Raw genomic sequence first — 6994 nt, 5'->3', positions numbered from 1 at the left:
ACCAGCGATTACCCTTTTAGGTCTATTTTCAAGAAATTAAAGAAAATGTCTTTCTTTCTTGTTTTTTGTCTTTTGTCTTTTAGCCTTTCCCATTTATCATGTCACGATTTAACAAGATTCACATTGTGAGCCTTTGGACTCTGAGATTGGCAACCACTCAACTGAATAATCTACCTGTATAAAAAGATGGGAAAGGTTAGAGTAGACAAAGCACATTTTCCAGATTATCTACAAGCTACACACTGTCTGACCATTCCCAAACAATAAAGAGCACATTTATGTAAGACATATAAATGTAAATCACATTATTTAAGCTTACCTGAGTAATTAATTCGGATTTGGGTAGTGAGCAACACAAACATGAACACATCTATAGATCATGTCATCAGCTTCACAAAATATGCAGATGAACAATTTAGACATCTTTTTTTATTATTGGCTCAGACCATATAGAAGGCCATATAGAGCAGACATTCACATACAATGTGTTACATGCAATAAAAATCACTTTCTCCCAGTTGGCTGTCAGATGTGGAGCCGGATGACATACTGCTCTCAGATAAGATAATGCTCAGAGAATGATGGATGGTGCATATAATATATATGCATTTAAATTAGTGGCAGCAAGTTGAGGAGAAAAGAGAGTTGGAAAGCTCATAATTCACCAAAAACAGTGTGGGAAGAGGAGCAATATGTATATGCTACATATGGAAGTTCTGTAGGGGAAACCATGCAGGTTGTTTTATCTGTGGTCAGATGGTTGCTCTGGCATCATCACTGTGCATTGCTTGAAGAGATTGATACATTCACTTACAACCATGAGGAATGCAGTGGCAGCATGTGCTTTACCTTAGGTTTTAATGGTCTGGTTTTACTATTGGCACATGACTCACTGAGGCTTATGAAAGCTTTGATGGCTGTCAGAATAACCTTCTCGTGGGTTAAATGTCTGAGCATTTGAGTTCTCTTGGATCAACCTTGTGGAATATCAGGTCATAAAATTCCTTTTCATAGTTTCTTGTGTTCACACATGTTTGTTGCTTTCTGAGCAATCTATATGCACATTTCCTGATATGAATATAATATGTTTGGAAGATTGGCCGTGATAGTGTACACTTAAAATTCAAGAACGGTGTCATTTGTAAGCAATACCAGAAATTGATGAATACCTGAGTATTGGAACAAAAACAATAACTTTGGACATTTAAAACTATTTTTTTCAAAAACCCTCTGTCATAAAGGTGATCTTTACCATCAAATAGATTTTAAATGTTTACTATTTCTCTGCTCGAACTATTGTGTGTGTGTGTGTTTGCATTAATGACGGAATAAAATGATGAGTCGAGTCGAAAACGAATACATTTTGTCCAGCTCGCAATCACAAAATCAACTCTTCATGAACTAAGAAAAACAGCTTTGTTTTGCTTTGATAAGTCAAGGAGGATGAAAGTACACCGTAAATCAGTTGAATGTAAGATTTTCTCAATCAATATCATTCATCATTTAAAACGGAAACAGGAAGTCACCAAAACTGCATGTATGCGCAGAGGCGCGGGAAGGTATTTTGAGTGGGGGTGCTGAGGTGCTGGACTCCAGTGAACACTATTACGGGCACTATAGAACACGCACAGAAAAACTCCCCACAAGCGAACACACAGTAAACCCGCGACTGTTACAATGAAGGCTCGATAATCAGCTCACGGCATATAGGCAGGGGTAAAGTGCTATTTTTTTACGAGTGGGGAGCGGACCTCACCTCCTCTAGGGGGGTCCGGGGGGATGCTCCCCCGGGAAGATTTTTTAAAAATATTGAAGTTAAAAGCATCAATCTGGTGCACTTTGAGAGCAACATTAAGAGATCTATGGATACATCTCTCAACACCCAGATGAAACACAACTGTAAGCAGATGTTCTTTTTCTTTATGGATATTTTACAAATCACTCCCCTTTCAAACTGTATTCTTGTTTTACTGCCATATAGTATTTCATAACTGTTTTTCCTTTATTCTCTTATTTTTTTAATAACTATAATGATCATATGAAGGTGTGCCGCGGAAATAATCTTTTGAATAATTTTTGACCAAACCGTTTGAGACCCACTGAGATAACTTAGACTAAAGTTAACTATCGAAACACTCAGAGAGTCCTTTAGCTCACATGAGCCTCTCAGTCTGAGAGGAGAGCTCTCCTCCAGCTTGTTGTGGAACAAACAGCTCCGTATGTCCGTTAGTGCAGCTAGCTAACCAGGTGCTAACAACACGGTCCCTTCTGCTGGCACCGGTCCCTCTCTCTCTCCCCCTCTCTCACACACACTAAATGCGCTATTTCCGCACACACACAGAGCCGCGAGCTTGAATGACACAAGCACACTTTTATTTCCATGCAACTCTCTGATTCGTCTGGTGTCTTGCCTCTGTTGCATTCACTGAACACGGGAAATTACATTCCTGCCGTCCTTTCTAGTGTCTTGATGAGGTTCACGTAAAGCACCGTTAATGTATTATATTATTGAGGTAGAATTGTCCGGGGCTACAGAAAAAACATTCGGGGCAGGCCAAAATATTATTTTACCAACAATGTGGAATTTATTGGCTACATATTACACAGATTATGCATTATGCACAGCGGGAGCAGCAATAACCGTCAAATAATAATTCAGACAGGGGAGCTCGGCACCCCCTGCCTGCCGCTAGGGGGTGCTGCAGCGCCCTCAGCACCCCCCTTCCCGCGCCCATGTGTATGCGGCTTAACCCCAACAATGACATTATGTTTAAGTTCACTAGCAGGAACCACACCAAAACTGTGTGACGTTTGTAGGTTTATTGCAGAAGTAACAAAGGAATGATATGAGGGGGGTGAAGGCATGTTCTGGTCTGGGAGGACATGCTGTGGTCCGTGCAGTGTCAGACTCAGAGTGGGGGTTCCGTCTCCGGCATGATCTGATTGGGCTGATTACGGGCCCCCAGACGATACCAACACGGTACCAATAACCTCTGCATGAGGATGCCATGTCACTAGCGGCCTCGGCTAACCTCTTCAATGAAGAGGTGGAGGACGAGGCCCCGCTCACTCCCGGGGAGGCTTCCCACTCCTCTGCTCAGGGCTCTCTGCAGGGCGTGGAGGACGCCTCCATGGCGGCCATTATTCGTGCGGCCTTGGCACACTTGCAGCTTCCGGTTCGGAAGGCCGACGCGGCTCAGGCTAGCGCCTTCTTCATTGCATTACATTACATTGCATTTAGCTGACACTTTTATCCAAAGCGACTTACAATAAGTGCGTTCGACCAACAAAGTACAACCTTGAAGAAAACAGAATCATATAAGTACATCAGGTTTCATAGAGACAAACATTTCAAGTGCTACTCAACTGGCTTTAGATAAGCCAGTCCTTTATTAGTATAAAAGTGCTTTGTTAGTAATTCTATCGCTCGAAGTGGAGTCGAAAGAGATGAGTTTTCAGTCTGCGCCGGAAGATGTGTAAGCTTTCTGCTGTCTTGATGTCAATGGGGAGCTCATTCCACCATTTTGGAGCCAGGATATCAAACCCACCTGTTTTTGCTGATGGGAACTTGGGTCCACCTCGCAGTGCGGGTGCAGCGAGCTGTTTGGCTGATGCAGAGCGGAGTGCACGTGCTGGGGTGTACGGTTTAACCATGTCCTGGATGTAGGAAGGGTCAGATCCATTCGCAGCATGGTACGCAATTACCATTGTCTTGAAGTGGATTCTAGCAGCTACCGGAAGCCAGTGAAGGGAGCGGAGGAGCGGCATGGTGTGGGAGAATTTAGGAAGGTTGAAGACCAAACGAGCCGCTGCATTCTGGATGAGCTGTAGAGGTCGGATGGCACATGCAGGTAGACCAGCCAGGAGGGAGTTGCAGTAATCTAGGCGAGAGATGACGAAAGCCTGGACCAGAACCTGCGTCGCTTTCTGGGTCAGCTGGGGACGTATTCTCCTGATGTTGTAAAGGATGTAAGTAGTAATATTCATCCCGCTTTCGTCTCATTAGTATGTATAAAAAAGTGAAAGGTCACACCTCCCCTAATTATGCAAATGAGCTAAGTCCCGCCTCCCTTTGTTCGAGGTGTGATATCCCAAGTAGGTGTGATATCCCAAGTAGTTGTGAGATCCGTCGATAGGAGGGGGTGATGTGTATTCACAGGTGTGAAAAGCCCCCACTGTTGCGCCTTATGGTGTATAATTTAAAAAAAAATTGTTTTAAAGTGCTTTTCCTATTTACATTTTTATTTTTTCACACACAAAATCAATAGTCATACTGATTGTAACATCCCCAGGACCGTCTCCAGCTTAGAATTCCCCAGATTACTGGAAATATCATGATGGAGTTTTTTCACTTCAGTCAAAATATTCATGTGTATGCTGTTTTTGACACAAAGATGTATTACATCTACAAACAGACCATACAATGAGAGCACATGATACACTTTTGATGTTTGTTTCATTTCTTCGGTAATGTTACAGAATGTTTCGGAAAATGAAGATTCCAGGACCACTTTAAATGTTTCGTTTCCAATCGTTTCCCAATGACCAGGAATAGTACTGCCAGAACAAACGATATCCAAAATGTCTTCTAGTTTACAAACTTCAGCCATTCTGTTTACAGGGGGGTCACTATTCACTCTGTTTTCAATCGTCCTCATCACCACACTTATTAAAAGGGTATTGACTAGATTCTGATCAATATATACCAAGCGTTTTGCATAGTAGTTCCCCATTTTTATTTTACTTTAAAGAAAAAGTCAATGCATCGAAAAAGAAAAAATCCCTGGCTTCAATCAACCGCAGGTTATTAGTCTTCTTCTTCTCCATCCAACTCGGCGTGGATCTTTTCAAGAAAGATGTTTTTTTAAATGTTGAAGTGCACTGCACACAATGCTGGTGCACTCTGGTGTATCCATAAATTCTGGTGAATTTGTGGATACAGCTTTCAACACTCATATGAAAGGGAGCTGTATACTTTTCAATAATCCAATCATCTTTAGAATATGATCACAACCAATAACAAATCATTTAAACTGGTTTATTCTTATCTTATGTTACCTAGTTAGCATTCTTTCTTTCTATTTATGCATATTTTACTAATCACTCCCTTTTTAAACTGTTTTTTGTTTTTTGTACTGTCCTATAGTACACATTGGAATGATTTCTTAATTTATCTATATTAAATAGATAAAGGTGTGCTCTCTCGCTCGCTCGCTCTCCCTCCCTAGCTCGCTCTCTCTCTCCCTTTGTCTCGCTCGCTCACAGAGGCTGTGTGCTCCTCTGTGGCGATGACGGCTTGCGTTACAAAATAATAATACACATATTTGTAAAGTGGGGGTGTTGAGCATATTTAGTTATATGACAAAGCCATGTTAAGCCAATCACATTAGTTACATTTGGAACATGTGTTGCCTGCGTGCACACTGGGCACACTGGGATGCTGTTGCGAGCATGCGCACAATAAACGGTCTTGTGAACTCCGACCAAAGAGATGATGGTTGTGTGTGATTTCTCTCCGTGAATATAGCTAGCTAACCACATTGGTGACTGATATAACGTGCTGCAGAAATGTCTCACGCTACAGGTTATGGGCCCAGTCATGCAGGCCAAAGGTGGTTCAGACTTTTATTCGACGGTGAAGAGAAAAGTTACGAGCTCTGGGAGACGAGGTTCCTCGCGCACATGGAGTTACGTGGTCTCAGAGAAGTTATCTCGGAAGACCCGGAGATAGATGGGTATGACGAAGAAACCCTCGCGGAAGATGAAACCAAGAACGGTAAGGCATATGCAGAGCTAGTGCAATGTCTGGACAACAAGAGCTTGTCGTTAGTAATGAGGGACGCGAAACGTGATGGAAGAAAAGCACTGAATATTCTTCGCGAGCACTATGCAGGAAAAGACAAACCCCGCGTGGTGAGTTTGTACTGTGAACTTTCCTCGCTCCATAAGGCTAGCAATGAAACGGTCACTGACTATATTATTCGAGCAGAAACTATATTCACGTCATTGAGAAGAGCAGAAGAGCACATTAGTGATGGGCTTCAGATAGCTATGGTAGTTAAGGGGCTACCTGATTCATACAAGCCATTCGTCGTGCACATCACCCAGACGAATGACACTGTAACGTTTGGCGAGTTTAAAACGAAACTGCGAAGTTATGAGAGTACAGAAAAATATGGGAAGAGTGACGTGAATGTTGAAGAAGACAACGTGATGAAATCTAGCGGGGCAACGAGGTCACGAGGACGAGGAAGAGGAAAGAAAATGGACCTGGCTGATGTTGAGTGTTACACGTGCGGTAAAAAGGGACACATGGCCAGAATATGTCCTGACGGGTACCACGTGAGAAGAGAGGAACGAAAATGGGACACACCACAGCGAGGAATGGGGCGCAGTCGAGGACGAGGCCGTGACCATATGAAGAAAGCTGATGAAGAGACGGAGGCAGAGCCAACATCTTTCAGTTTCTTCAGGATGAGTGACTGCCCTACACAGAGAGGGAACAAGAAAGGTCTAATGGTCGACTGCGGCGCCACAGCACACATGATCAACGACGCCACAAAGTTCAAAACAGTTGACAAGAGCTTCAGACCCGAGGACCACATGATCGAGCTGGCCGACGGATCCAAGGTGAGCGGGATGGCGAAGATGAGGGGAGACGCTGAAGTCTGTTTGCTGGACAGCGAAGGACGACAGGTGAAAACGAGGCTCAAGCAAGCGCTCTACATCCCATCTTTTCCACAAAACATCTTTTCAGTCAAAGCAGCGACAGCCAACGGAGCTGAGGTCCACTTCAAGGACGGTAATGACTGGCTGGTCAACAAGAATGGTACCAAGTTCAAAATGGACGTGTATGGTAGGCTGTATTACCTTAGCACAGTAGAGGATGAAAATGTTGATGAAATGTATGGGTGTCATGACATTCAAACGTGGCATAGGATACTTGGTCATTGCAATTTTGATGATGTTGCAAAATTAGAGAAGGTGGTTGAAG

At 43.2% G+C, this 6994-nt stretch overlaps 1 protein-coding gene across 1 annotated transcript in view; it reads right to left on the bottom strand.

Annotated features, from left to right (window-relative positions):
- The window catches only part of LOC307018584 (CTD small phosphatase-like protein), a 125927-nt gene that overhangs the window by 63480 nt on the left and 55453 nt on the right, over positions 1–6994 (bottom strand). The window lies entirely within an intron of this gene.

The sequence above is a fragment of the Notothenia rossii genome (genome assembly GCF_949606895.1).
Source record: "Notothenia rossii genome assembly, chromosome: 9".
NCBI lineage: Eukaryota > Metazoa > Chordata > Actinopteri > Perciformes > Nototheniidae > Notothenia > Notothenia rossii.
The sequence above is the reverse complement of the archived record's forward strand: the minus strand, read 5'-3'. Positions and strand labels throughout refer to the sequence as shown.